This window comes from Schistocerca nitens, chromosome 1 (genome assembly GCF_023898315.1).
Source record: "Schistocerca nitens isolate TAMUIC-IGC-003100 chromosome 1, iqSchNite1.1, whole genome shotgun sequence".
Taxonomy (NCBI): Eukaryota; Metazoa; Arthropoda; class Insecta; order Orthoptera; family Acrididae; genus Schistocerca; species Schistocerca nitens.
Window position 1 is genome coordinate 1,176,456,870 of NC_064614.1, and position 15,573 is coordinate 1,176,472,442.

Consider the following 15,573-nt stretch of genomic DNA (forward strand, 5'->3'; position numbering starts at 1 on the left):
GCAAAATCCGAACGCAGCAGCCAATTGCGGAGATGGACCAAAATTCATGCTGTCTTTCTGTCATCGGTACCTCACACCACATTACATCAACTTGCCACAGCTGCATTCTCAACTGGTGTAAGAGTAGCTTCTGATACCTGAGTATGTTAGCTACAAAGCCAGAAATACACACATCAAAAAAAGTTTTGTATCACCTCCGTTCCGAGAGTTCCTGAACCTGTACAGAAAATTGGAATAGAGATCAACATAAACATCATTTCCGCCCTTTTTATTGCTCATGAAAACCATACATTGCATGTTGTACCACCATACAGCGAGACCTTCAGAGGTGGTGGTCCAAATTGCTGTACACTCTGGTACCTCTAATACCCAGTAGCACGTTCCCTTGCATTGATGACCGATGACCACGCTGTCTGGTCTCCTTCCCCAACCAACCAACCAACCTTGCATTGATGCATGCCTGTATTCGTCGTGGCATACTATACACAAGTGCATCAAGACACTGTTGGTCCAGACTGTTCCACTCCTCAACGGCGATTCGGCGTAGAACCCACAGAGTGGTTGGAGGGTCACGTCATCCATAAACAGCCCTTTTCAATCTATCCCAGGCGTGTTCGATAGGGTTCATGTCTGGAGAACATGCTGGCCACTCTAGTCGAGCGACGTCGTTATCCTGAAGAAAGTCATTCACAAGATGTGTACGATGGGGGCGCGAATTGTCGTCCATGAAGACAAATGCCTCGACAATATTCGCCCGATATGGTTGCACTATCTGTTGGAGGATGGCATTCACGTATCGTACAGCCGTTACGGCGCCTTCCATGACCACCAGCGGCGTACGTCTGACCCACATAATGCCACCCCAAAACATCAGGGAACCTCCACCTTGCTGCACTCGCTGAACAGTGTGTCTAAGGTATTCAGCCTGACCGGGTTGCCTCCAATCACGTCTCCGACGATTGTCTGGTTGAAGGCATATGCAACACTCATCAGTGAAAAGAACATGATTCCAATCCTGAGTGGTCCATTCGGCATGTTGTTGGGCCCATCTGTACCGCACTGCATGGTGTCGTCGTTGCAAAGATGGACCTCTCCATCGACATCGGGAGTGAAGTTGCGCATCATGTAGCCCATTGCGCGCAGTTTGAGTCGTAACAAGACGTCCTGTGGCTGCACGAAAAGCATTATTCAGCATGGTGGCGTTGCTGTCATGGTTCTTCCGAGCCACAATCCGTAGGTAGCCATCGTCCACTGCAGTATTAGCCCTTGGGCGGCCTGAGCGAGGCATGTCATCGACAGTTCCTCTCTGTATCTCCTCCATGTCCGAACAACATCGCTTTGGTTCACTTCGAGACGTCTGGAGACTTCCTTTGTTGAGAGCCCTTCCTGGCACAAAGTAACAATGCGGACGCGATCGAACCGCGGTATTGACCGTCTAGGCATGGTTGAACTACAGACAACACGAGCCGTGTACCCCGTTCCTGGTGGAATGACTGGAACTGATCAGCTGTCGGACCCCCTCCGTCTAATAGGCGCTGCTCATGGTTGTTTACATCTTTGGGCGAGTTTAGTGACATCTCTGAACAGTCAAAGGGACTGTGTCTGTGATACAATATTCACAGTCAGCTTCTACCTTCAGGAGTTCTGGGAACTGGGGTGATGCAAAACTTTTTTTGATGTATGTATATTCGGTTCATACCGAATGCTGCTCAGATCGTGGCTCCACTGCATCTCTTGCTTCGCAAAAATGTACCTTCTGTGCTGGCTAAAGACTGTCAAGACACAGTTATGGGCTTCTACTGAACACGACAAATGTAGTATGACTTCCTGCTTGTGATGTAGGGGGCTTTTTTGCTTACCGTTGGTTCTAGTATACGTGGCACGTTGCTAAAATATCACAGAACCTATTCTGAATTCACGTGACGAAATGTCACCTCAATGTAAAATAGCAGGAAGTGACGACACCGAACTCGTATCATGCTACGTCAACATTAGCTAACTCGTGTGCTGAAGGCTTTAGCAATTACGGTAGTGGCGTAGGACATGGAGAGGCAGCAACAGGTTCCCAGAAGGACACGGTGCGTTGGGCACTCGCTGGCGATGGCGGCTGTTGACGGAGTGATACTGTCAGCTCAGCAGCAGAGGCACGGCAGCAGTGGCTGTGACCAGTTGGCGGCAGAAGGCAATCACAGCTACTGGCCTGAATCTGCAACTCTGTAGGCAGCACACGGGGGTAGGTGTGTTCGGACAACTGCCCCGGCATGGCTTATGATGATGGTGTGTGCCCACAATGGTCAATGAACAGCAGCACTGTACATCTGCCAAGGGCGATGGACAGCAGCAGTGTGCCCACATGGATGGCCCAGAATCGAACCCACGGCCCACCAGGAAGGCCGCCATCAGAGGATGTTAATCACCCAGAGGATGGCACGACAGTGCGACAGCGCCAATTGGACAGCATTCAGACTCAGCTCAGGCAGTGGCCTGCAGCTAATGCAAAGGCGAAGTCTGATGATGGCAGCTTGCTGGTTCATCTGGGACTGCGAGCTGGTGTGGACCTCTTCTCATGTCTAGTAACCAGTGTCTAGTTGTACATACCGACCACAAATGAAACTAAGAGTCTGAAATGGACTGACTAGCTAATGTTTCTCAAACGATAGCATTCCTGGTTCCTATGTCTTAACAGGCTGGAACTGCTGAAGTGAGGGAAACCATAACATCATTTGCCGTGGATTCCATATCTTGTCAGCACTCCAGAAGCCTTGTTATATGCCACAAGCGATGGGTGGCGACTTCTGAAATGTTAGCCTGTTGAATATGTCTTGTTGCGTAGTGAGTATGTATTCTTGTGCCACAGTGCCTTGTTATTGAGCTGACTTGCCATACCCCACTTATATCAGAAGCTTAAAGTAGTAAAGGAGTTATGCTATTTAGGGAGTAAAATAACTGATGATGGTCGAAGTAGAGAGGATATAAAATGTAGACTGGCAATGGCAAGGAAATCGTTTCTGAAGAAGAGAAATTTGTTAACATCGAGTATAGATTTAAGTGTCAGGAAGTCGTTTCTGAAAGTATTTGTATGGAGTGTAGCCATGTATGGAAGTGAAACATGGACGATAACCAGTTTGGACAAGAAGGGAATAGAAGCTTTCGAAATGTGGTGCTACAGAAGAATGCTGAAGATAAGGTGGGTAGATCACGTAACTAATGAGGAGGTATTGAATAGGATTGGGGAGAAGAGAAGTTTGTGGCACAACTTGACTAGAAGAAGGGATCGGTTGGTAGGACATGTTTTGAGGCAACAAGGGATCACAAATTTAGCATTGGAGGGCAGCGTGGAGGGTAAAAAACGTAGAGGGAGACCAAGAGATGAATACACTAAGCAGATTCAGACGGATGTAGGTTGCAGTAGGTACTGGGAGATGAAGAAGCTTGCACAGGATAGAGTAGCATGGAGAGCTGCATCAAACCAGTCTCAGGACTGAAGACCACAACAACAACAACAACATCAGAAGCTGTGTGTTTTGCCAGATGAAAGCATGGCGCAACACACTAGATGAACTATCTGCTGACCATATGCTATGCCCTTCACCTTATACACTGAAGTGAGAGAAGTCATGGGATACCTCCTAATACAGTGTCAGACCTGTTGTCCAGTGTAGTGTAGCAACTCAACGTATCATGTACTCAACATGTACCCCGCACCATTATGGAGCAACCACCTGCTTAGACAGTGCCTTGTTGACAACTTGTGTCCATGGCTTCGTGAAGTCTGCGCCACACTTGAAACTTACCACCAGCTCTTACCAACTGAAATCGGGACTCATTTGACGAGACACTGAGAGCAGTGACAGAGTAGTTAGTACATGCATTTGGGAGGACGATGGTTCAAACCTGGATCCACCCATACTTATTTAGGTTTTCCATGATTTCCCTAAATCGCTTCAGGCAAATGCTGGGATGACTCTTTTGAAAGTGCATGGCCGATTTCCTTCCCCATCCTTCCCTCATCCAAGTTATTGCTCTGTCTGTAGTGGCATAGTTGTCGACAGTATGATAAAAACTAATCTCCTCCTCCACGTCGTGAGGTAACAGGCGAACGGTGGCGCCCTGAAAATATTCTAAAGTGGCGTGGCCGCGCTGGACGCTCGTCAAAGCCGGAGCCCGGCAGGAAACACGTGGTGGCAAACGTGAGCCGGACGAAAGGGGTAGCCCCAGCACGTGGTCCAGCTGCGTGGCTGGCAATTCCGCTGTGACGAGGACGGTGCTTTGTGACAATGAAGGAGACATGCCGGGAGTGCCAAAGATGGCGGACTTTGTGAAACCTTAATGCCAGACATTTCACAGTTCGTATAGAAATTAATAGTAGCCAGATGAATCATGATACAACATAAAGAAACATGTACATTACCATTAACTGCACAACGATTTTGATGGTGTAATCAGATTTTCAATATCTTTATTAGTTTAAAGTTTAGTATCTGACGGTAAATTATACAAGTAACACCCAGCAACGAATTTCCAAAATCTAAACGCTTCATCCGATTTTGTCGATCGCTGTGTCTTTAGAAAGCTATTAGTGTAATTCTAAATTGGTAAAAATTACAGGCATGTAACTTGAATAGTACATGAGTTATTGGAGGTCAAAGTGGCCGATTACTACCGATCGCGTCAGGCCACAAGTACTCCACAGTGACGGTAGCAGCATGCTTATAAATGTATTTATTCGTCTGTGTCATTGTTTATATCCGATGTACACTACTCATGAAGAGTTTTATACCTTGCGTACGCGATACTACCGCCACCTGTATACAGGGTGTGGTAGATAAGTAATGAGACTCAGTCTAGAAAAACAAATTTATTGATCCAATTTGTACAAAACGTTAATATTCTTCAAAGTACTCGCCTTGGGCGTCGACACAACGTTGTCAGCGCGTTTTCCAAGCTTCATAGGCCCCACTGTAGTCCGTTTGAGTTATCCCAGTTAGTGCCTTCGTGACAGCACGTTGGATGTTCGGAATATCGTCGAAACGATGACCCTTCAGGCATCTTTTGACCTTCGGAAATAGGAAGAAATCAGGAGGACTCAAGTCAGGGCTGTATGGAGGCTGTGGAAAAACTTCAACTCCAATTCGGGTCAAGTAGGAGGCCACGAGGAACGCTGTGTGCGCCGGAGCGTTGTCGTGGTGGAGACGCCAGCGTTGAGCAAGGTCCTGTCGCTTCCATTTGACGGCTCTGTGCAATCGTTGAAGGACTTCTTTGTAGAATTCGGCATTGACAGTCTTCCCCTGAGGGACAAACTCTTTTTGAATTAACCCCTGCTTGTCGAAAAACACAATCAGCACTGTCTTGATGCGGGACTTTGACATTCTTGCTTTCTTTGGCCGCGGGGATGCCGGTGTGTGCCACTCCGAGCTCTGGGGTTTCGTCTCCGGGTCGTACTGGAATGTCCACGATTCGTCGCCTGTTACTACGTTGTCTAAAAAGCGTGGATTATTTTCCAAATCATTGAACATCTCACGGCAAACGTCCACTTGTTGTTGCTTTTGTTCAGCGGTGAGCACTCGGGGAACCAATTTTGTGCAAACTTTCCTCATCATCAAATCTTGCGTAACAATTTGGTGAACCGTAAATTTATTCACGGAGACCTCATCGGCGATCATTTTGAGACTTAAACGACGGTTGGAGTCCAGGAGTTCTTTCACTTTGGCCACCGTTTCATCCACACGACTCGTTGAAGGGCGTCCAGATCGTTCCATGTCTTCAACGGATTCCCTCCCGTTTTTGAATTCATTAAACCACCGGAACACTTGAGCTCTTGATAGGGAGTCTTCTTTGTAGGCCTCCGTAATCATAGCAAAAGTTTCCGAAGCAGTTTTGCCCAAGCGAAAGCAAAATTTGATTTCATACCGCTGTTCTATCGAGCGATCCATCTTCAGCGTTTTCACAAGTGTCACGGGCACACAAACAACGTAATACGCGAAGCTCGACGCTCACTACACCAGAGCTCCGACGCGACTGTGAACCGGTTCTATTGTTAGCTCAGATCCCCCACCACGTGACGTACAGGTGGAGACCGCCCTGCGAGCGACTGGGGCGCCGCGCGGCGGCCAGTCTCATTACTTATCTACCACACCCTGTATGTACGTATCGCTATTCCATGAGTTTTATGCCGCGCGGTCTAGGGCGCCTTGTCACGGCCCGCGCGGCTCCCCCCGTTGGAGGTTCGAGTCCTCCCTCGGGCATGGCTGTGTGTGTTTTCCATAGCGTAAGTTAGATTAAATTAGATTAAGTAGTGTGTAAGCTTAGGGACCGATGACCTCAGCAGTTTGATTCCATAAGATCTTACCACAAATTTCCAAATTTCCAAGACTTTTGTCACCTCAGTGTAATATTTGCTTACTCATAATGAATCTACATCGCCTGTGGTTTCTGCAGTTAAGTACAGTTTAAATGTGCCAGGACGTTGGCAGTTAAATGCAAATGTGTTGTTCTAACAGAGAGAAATTACAACTTATAGGTAAGTTAGAAAAGGATGCAGGTGCAATAAAATTTTCTCACGGTTATAAGATGAGCATACAAACAGAGAGAGAGAGACAGAGAATTTGTTAAATTTTACAACGAAAGCTTACAACCAACCGACCATCACAGGCCATAAGTTAAGTGCCTGAAAACTTCAGCTCAAACAAAGGTAGATGGACTGCAGTTATTATTCAATGTTAATAGAAAAATTACGAGATTTCGTGAAACTCTTAAGACTGAAGGAAAATTTAACGCTTCATACGGATCGCAGACTCTGTTTAAACATCGCTATGGGATGCAGATTGACAACGCTGATGAAACAAGAGTGTACTGGAAGGGGTGCCCACAAGAACTTTAGCCTCCTGGAATGTAGTGCAAGTTACCGGTTATAAGCCAAGTAAAGGAACGATAACCGTTCTTTGCTGCGCAAATTCAACTGGTGAACTCAATTTGTAGCCACTCGTTACTGGCAAATCGAAAAAGCTGCGCACATTCAATATTTCATGCATGATATACGAGCCTGGATGGACATCACTACAACACAGGAAAAAAATTGATACACCCTTTTAAAGGTTTCCAATTCACTCAAGATTTATTGTCACAAAAGTGCATATGGAGTACATAAAAATGTAAATGTCGTGTGACTAGGGCCTCCCGTCAGGTAGACCATTCGCTGTGTGCAAGTCTTTCGATTTGACATCACTTCGGCGACTTGCGCGTCGATGGTCATGACATGATCATGATTAGAACAACACAACACCCAGTCCCGGTGCGGAGGAAATCTGCGACCCAGCCGGGAATCGAACCTGGGCCGTTAGGGGTGACATTCTGTCGCTCTGACCACTCAGCTACTGGGGGCGGACTATGGAGTACATGAAACCATTACGTTTACAGATCAATAACACAAGCAGTCCTAAGGTACCAAGTACCGACCTATGCTTAAATACCCACAGCCTCCACGGACAGCAAAGCAGACGCTGACACCGGTATCCAGTCGACAGCACAGATGGCGGATACTATATTGGGATACATTAATCCATGACTGCTCGACCTGTTCATGTAGTTCTGTAAGAGTTGTTGGTTGACGAGTCGCGCGAGTTATTTCTCGTCCCATCATATCCTTTACATGCTCATTGTAGAGAAGTCCAGATATCGTGCTGGTCGGCGAAATTTCTTCACATCTTGCAGAGCGTATTGAGTTTCAAGGGCAGTGTGTGGGCGAGCATTAGCCTGTTGGAACAACACATCTCCTTCCCGTTGCAGGAACGCCAGAAGAAAGGGTCTAATAACATTCTGAACATACTGAGCGCTGGTTAGCATCCTCTTCAGAAACACTAAAGATGAACGGGAGACATATCGCATCCCAGACCATAAGGCCTTGGGTGGGGCAGGTGTGTTTTGGACGATGCACTCTACGAGCCAGCACTCACCAAGTCTATGTCATAGGTGCTAATGACCATCATTTGCGTGCAAGCAGAATCTGCTTTCACCGATGAAGACCGCGGGGCACAATTCCGTCTTCCAAGTGATCCTCTGATGGCAGCAGACGAGCCATGCATGTACAGGGTGTTTCAAAAATGACCGGTATATTTGAAACGGCAATACAAACTAAACGAGCAGCGATAGAAATACACCGTTTGTTGCAATATGCTTGGGACAACAGTACATTTTCAGGCAGACCAACTTTCGAAATTACAGTAGTTACAATTTTCAACAACAGATGGCGCTGCGGTCTGGGAAACTCTATAGTACGATATTTTCTACATATCCACCATGCGTAGCAATAATATGGCGCAGTCTCTGAATGAAATTACCCGAAACCTTTGACAACGTGTCTGGCGGAATGGCTTCACATGCAGATGAGATGTACTGCTTCAGCTGTTCAATTGTTTCTGGATTCTGGTGGTACACCTGGTCTTTCAAGTGTCCCCACAGAAAGAAGTCACAGGGGTTCATGTCTGGCGAATAGGGAGGCCAATCCACGCCGCCTCCTGTATGTTTCGGATAGCCCAAAGCAATCACACGATCATCGAAATATTCATTCAGGAAATTAAAGACGTCGGCCGTGCGATGTGGCCGGGCACCATCTTGCATAAACCACGAGGTGTTCGCAGTGTCGTCTAAGGCAATTTGTACCGCCACAAATTCACGAAGAATGTCCAGACAGCGTGATGCAGTAATCGTTTCGGATCTGAAAAATGGGCCAATGATTCCTTTGGAAGAAATGGCGGCCCAGACCAGTACTTTTTGAGGATGCAGGGACGATGGGACTGCAACATGGGGCTTTTCGGTTCCCCATATGCGCCAGTTCTGTTTATTGACGAAGCCGTCCACGTAAAAATAAGCTTCATCAGTAAACCAAATGCTGGCCACATGCATATCGCCGTCATCAATCCTGTGCACTATATCGTTAGCAAATGTCTCTCGTGCAGCAATGGTAGCGGCGCTGAGGGGTTGCCGCGTTTGAATTTTGTATGGATAGAGGTGTAAACTCTGGCACATGAGACGATACGTGGACGTTGGCGTCATTTGGACCGCAGCTGCAACACGGCGAACGGAAACCCGAGGCCGCTGTTGGATCACCTGCTGCACTAGCTGCGCGTTGCCCTCTGTGGTTGCCGTACGCGGTCGCCCTACCTTTCCAGCACGTTCATCCGTATCGTTCCCAGTCCGTTGAAATTTTTCAAACAGATCCTTTATTGTATCGCTTTTCGGTCCTTTGGTTACATTAAACCTCCGTTGAAAACTTCATCTTGTTGCAACAACACTGTGTTCTAGGCGGTGGAATTCCAACACCAGAAAAATCCTCTGTTCTAAGGAATAAACCATGTTGTCTACAGCACACTTGCACGTTGTGAACAGCACACGCTTACAGCAGAAAGACGACGTACAGAATGGCGCACCCACAGACTGCGTTGTCTTCTATATCTTTCATATCACTTGCAGCGCCATCTGTTGTTGAAAATTGTAACTACTGTAATTTCGAACGTTTGTCCGCCTGAAAATGTACTGTTGTCCCAAGCATATTGCAACAAATGGTGTATTTCTATCGCTGCTCGTTTAGTTTTTATTGCCGTTTCAAATATACCGGTCATTTTTGAAACACCCTGTAGATGGTGTGGCTTTAGTGGAAGACGGGCTAGAGGTGCATGTGCCTGTAGTCACAGTGTTAATAACCAGTCTGAAACAGTTCGTGCTGGCACGTCTGCGCTCACAAGCCCTCTTACCTGTGCTGTACCATCTGGCACTGCTGCGTTTACAATACAACAATCCTGGCGCGCGTCTGTGCTGCGTGGGCATACAGAACCTCGTGCATAGGTGTGAGAATGGTCACGTGACCGCTGATACCAGTATCGTTGCAAAACTGACGCAGCACTCCCAGCTTGTGTGGCAATTCTCCGAAAGGATCATCCCGCCACTCTGAAGGACATAGCTGGACCACTTTCAAACACGCTCAGTTGGCTGTGGGAAGCACGAGTGCATTTCGGTGGCATGGTTGTCTGCTTGATTCATACGTTTGCACTACACAGCCATCTGGCTGTGAGCATTCCCTATTAAAGGGTAGACACAAAAGACGCTCTGGCAGCTGTACCACAAGACTATCTGCTGGCGAATGAAGCTATCACCCAGGCGGCATATGCCATCATCGGATCAAAATCGTCCTCTTTCCACGTGTACTAATTTTTTTCTCCAGCAGTGTATTTTGAGGGACTGGTTCAGTCCTATATTTGTTCCTGCTGCGAGTACTTATTTAACCCTTAGAGTCCCAGCAATACGAAAAAAATTTGTTTTAAAATTTCTCACAAAACTGAGCTTTATATCATAAAAAACAACGAATACCAGCAGAAATTTGAGGAGGTTGATACACTTTGAAATATAATTTTAAAATTTTTCACATAATTCACCTCTATTGTCATTGTAAGCAACGAATACAAGAAGAAATTGCCAAAAGTAAACAACCATTTGTTTCAAAGAGGTGGTTTCACTTTATAACCATTAGTACATACAGTTTTCAACCAGCCATCATTTCATGAGATGTATTTGAAAGCAGTTTCGAATTTCTCCTAGGCACAGTCATACATCTTGAAACTTCCATGCACTAACAATGCCTAGAACAATTATACCCCTCAATTACAAGCAAAACTGGACCTAAAATTTAATGAATTTATAGTAAACGTACAGATTGCTTCTAAACCCTCATAAAAGACGTAGGACAAACTCAAATATACGTCACAATAAAGTTCTATAGACATCCTTTCACTGTCAATTATCTTCTCGGTATGCTGACTATATATATATATATCACACAATCTCCTACAGTCACGTAACACAGTCTCCGCAGACTGTTGCTTTGAACGCTGTTAAGTCATTATGTTTACATGTGGCTCCCAAATCCGGATTTCGTAAACCAGTTTTACAGTACTGTTTCTGGTTAGTCGTATAAACACTCCAAAATCGAGTCTGGAAGTCCGTTTCTCTCTGGCGTTTTCCAGTTCCACAATCGATTTTCGCTCCCATGTAAACGCACAACCGTTTTTGGAACGTGCTTGGATCGTCACGTTACGTCTTCTTTTCAAAATATTCGACGAACAGGGACGGTGTGAGCAATTGCGCAGTGATGGAGAAGCAGAAATATTAGACTTTTTTCTTTATTGTGATTTTAATACCCGTATAACAGGTAGGCTGGCAGCAACACAATTCCCCGCCCGCTCTTCAGCCAAAGATATTACAATGATAAAAACAGAGAAGACACATGAGTTGGAACAAAACGGCGGGGAGAAAACAGTAGACACATGAATATAAAAAACATGAAGCCGTTCACGCTCGATGACAATCCATACTAAAAACTGTTGACACGAAGCACAAACACTGAAGATGTCGATGGCACTGGTGAACGATGGAGTGTGACGGTGAACACTGAACACTTAAAACGACGACACACATGAGACACTAATGGCGATGATCGGCGCGCGAATGTCCACATAGCGTGTGCGAGTCCGGGGACCTGCCAAGTGGGGAAGAAGGGTGAGGGGGGGAGGGGAGAACAAATATGCCAATGGCTGAGGAGATGGGAGGAGGAGTAGAGGGACAGGGGAGGGGAAGCCTGGGGGAGGAGTGGGGAGAAATGGAGGACGGAGGGAAGGGGGGAGAGAAGGGAGGGAGGGTGCCCAAAGGAGCAAACACAGGAAGAGGGAGGGAGGATCAAAGTTGGTAGGAGGGGTAGATGGAGGGGAGGAGGGCATCATCAGGAAGAGGGAGCTGGCGGAAGCCACCTTGGGAGAGGGTAAGGAGGGTGGAGAGATGGAGACCGGGTGGGACGTGGGAATACAGGCGCGGCAGCGGGCGGGGGTGGGAGAGGATGGGGGAGACAAGCGGGTGAGGAGGATCGATTTTTCCGGAGGTGTACAGGATCCGTATCCGTTCAAGGAAAAGGAGGAGGTGGGGGAACAGAATGAGGTCGTACAGGATCCGCATGGGGGAGGGGAGACGGATGCGATAGGCGAGGTCGAGAGCATGGCGTTCAAGGATCTGAAGGGATTGGTAAAAGGTAGGGGGGGGGTGGCGGAGATCCAGGCAGGATGGGCGTAACAGAGGATAGGGCGGATGTGGGATTTATAGGCGTGGAGTATGGTGGAGGGGTCCAGACCCCATGTACGGCCGGAAAGGAGCTTGAGGAGACGGGAGTGTGCCTTGGCTCGGATTGTCCGGAGATGGGGGGTCCAGGAGGCGTCGAGGGTGACGCCAAGGTACTTAAGGGTGGGGGTGAGGGCTATAGGACAGCCATAGATGGTGAGATAGAAATCAAGGAGGCGGAAGGAAGGGGAGGTTTTGCCTACAATGATCACCTGGGTTTTGGAGGGATGGACCTTGAGCAACCACTGGTTGCACCAAGCGGTGAACCGGTCAAGATGGGATTGGAGAAGGTGTTGGGAACGCTGCAGGGTGGGGGCGAGGGCAAGGAAGGCGGTGTCATCGGCAAACTGGAGAAGGTGGACGGGGGGTGACGGCGGCGGCATGTCCGTCGTATACAAAAGGTATAGAAGGGGGGAGAGGACGGAGCCTTGGGGCACACCGGTGGAGGGAAAAAAGGTGTAGGAATCCGTGTTATGGATGGTGACGTAGGAAGGACGGTGGGAGAGAAAGGAGCCGATCAGACGGACGTAGTTAATGGGAAGGGCGAAGGTTTGGAGCTTGAAGAGGAGACCGGAATGCCACACGCGGCCATAGGCACGTTCGAGGTCCAGGGAGAGGAAGATTGCGGAGCGACGGGAATTTAGCTGTTCGGAAAGGAGATGAGTGAGGTGGAGGAGAAGGTCATCGGAAGAGCAGGACGGTCGAAAACCACACTGGGTAACGGGAAGGAGGCGGTGCTGGCGGAGATGCAGGTGGATGCTTCGGGTGAGGAGGGATTCCAGGACCTTGCTGAAGACCGAGGTAAGGCTGATGGGACGATAGGAGGAGACGGCGGACGGCAGTTTACCGGGTTTAAGGAACATCAGGATACGGGAGGTTTTCCACAGGTCGGGGTAGTAGCCGGTGGACAGGACTACATTGTAGAGCCTGGCCAGGGTGGAGAGGAAAGAGACAGGAGCTTCACGAAGGTGGCGGTAGGTGACACGATCGTGACCAGGAGCGGTGTTGCGTTTCGTGCGGAGTGTAGCAATGAGATCCTGTGTAGTGATAGGGGCATTGAGTTCCGTGTGTGCAATGTTGTCCAAGTACTGGAAACCAGGTGTGAGGGGAGGGACAGAGGTATCAGTTCGATCGCATGAAACTCTCTATCTCTAGAATTTAAGTGAAGAGAAATAGCCATTGTACTGAGTAAATCAGAAGCTGGAACAGCTGTTTTCCAGATGCCATATTTAACAGGACTAGCAAATCCATTTCACGTAAACAAGACAGCGAAGAAAGGTTTCCGAAATTCTGTTTTCTGCTTTCAGTAGATGTGTACCATGTACACATAGCAAGTGACTGCTGCAATGCACTACATTCGTATAAGTTCCTCAGTGTACCACTAGATGTCTCTGTGCCACACTAGCATCGGTGGTATCATGCAGAAAGCACTGCTACTTTAAAAAAAAAAAATAATAATTAAACGATTGTTTCGGCTAGACACCAATGGTACTCAAAGGGTTTACGCGGAACTGTTTACCTGAAGGAGCTATCCTTTTGCAAATCATGCTACAGTACATGTATTCGTTTCGGATGATGGATTGGTTTTTGTGATATACTTTCCACCTTCTGTTACGTCAATCACACAGTGAATGGACTATTCGCGTCTGTGAAACAACATTACCGGTACAGAATGAATTTTTCACTCTGCAGTGGATAGTGGACAGATGAAACTTCCTGACGGATTAAAACTCTGTGGCGGACCGGGACTCGAACCCAGAATGTTTCCTTCTCGCGGGCAAGTGCTTTGCCGACTGAAGTAACCAAACACGACTGACGACAGGTTCTCACAGCTCTACTTCCTTCAGTACCTCATCTCCTACTTTCCAAACATGGAGTTATCCTGCGTAACTTGCTGGACTAGCTAGCACTACTGGGAGAAATCGTAGTGTGGAGACATGCATTAGCCACAGCCTGCATTTTTCACTCTACGGCGGAGTGTGTGGCAATATGAAACTTCCTGTGGATTAAAAGTGTTTTAATGCGCACCCACCACAGATTAAACGTTTTCATAAACAATTATCCAAATGCTAAAAAACACTCAAGAGCAGCTAATAGAGATTTTTTCTATACAGTTGATGAATTTCTCAGAGATACTGCTAGACTCACAATTGTTTTTTATTCATTTTACATCAGGATATCTAATTTAATCACGATTGAGATGCACCACTTAAGAACAGTGTAAACTAAAAAGTCTGTGTCAAACATTTCATATTCTTTGTCACTCTTGAACTTACAATTGTTTTAGAACTAGTTTTAGTTAATTTTATGTCAGGAAATCTACTTACAACATGATTGTAAAGCACCCCTTGTGAACAGCGTAAACTACAATGTCTTTATCATATTTGTCATCTTTTTTGACTTCTTAAGTGTGTAGAAAGTTCGAAATTTTACTTCTCCTGCATTACCTTGGGCACTATCATAAACATTTGAAAATTTGTTTTTGTATTCATATATTTATTTACTGTAATGTTTAGCACAGCTTTGCTTCCTGTTTATAGAATTCATCTTTCCACAGTGAAACGCAATTTTCCATTAACGGAGTATGTGTTAATTAGTTGATATCTTATTTGTATTGTATCTTTTATTGCCATGTAAGTTACATTCGAATTCTGTACCATTGACTCGTTCCATATCACTGAGATTGATTTGCTGCCTGGGTCTATGGAAATGTAAATAAACCTATGTAAATAATAATTTAAATGTTCATTCGTTGAAAATGACATCTCTCCGAAAGTTCTTCAGCGATCGGTTTGAAATTTGATCACAACACTGCAATTGAATGCGAGGGTGTTTTCACACACCTACTGGGGCGCTGCAATATGTTGTTAGCAAAAAACTCATGTTTGTTTGTATATATGTACATATAAATAAGTATTATATAGAGGAGAAAGGTTATTACCAAAAATCTCGGAATGTTCGTGGCCGATTTACTTCAAATGTTTACATGTTACTGAAATAAGCATATATATATATATATATATATATATATATATATATATATATATACTACGTGGTCAGTAGTATCCGGACACCTGGCTGAAAATGACTTGAAGTTCGTGGCGCCCTCCATCGGTAATGTTGGAATTTAGTATGGCGTTGGCCCACCCTTAGCCTTGAGGACAGCTTCCACTCTCGCAGGTGCTGGAAGGTTTCTTAGGGAATGGCAGCCCATTCTTTTAACCAGCCACATAAACAGAAGTCTAAGGGGTTAGGTCGGCTGATCTGGCAGGTCAGTTAATGGGTATAAGTTCTAGGAATGTGACATACACCACACTGGAATATTGAGCTGACGGCTATGTGCCATGTACTGGTGGTGGGACTCAGTTGTACCATTGCAATAATGTCTTCCGTTTCCTCAACTGACTGGACAGCCTC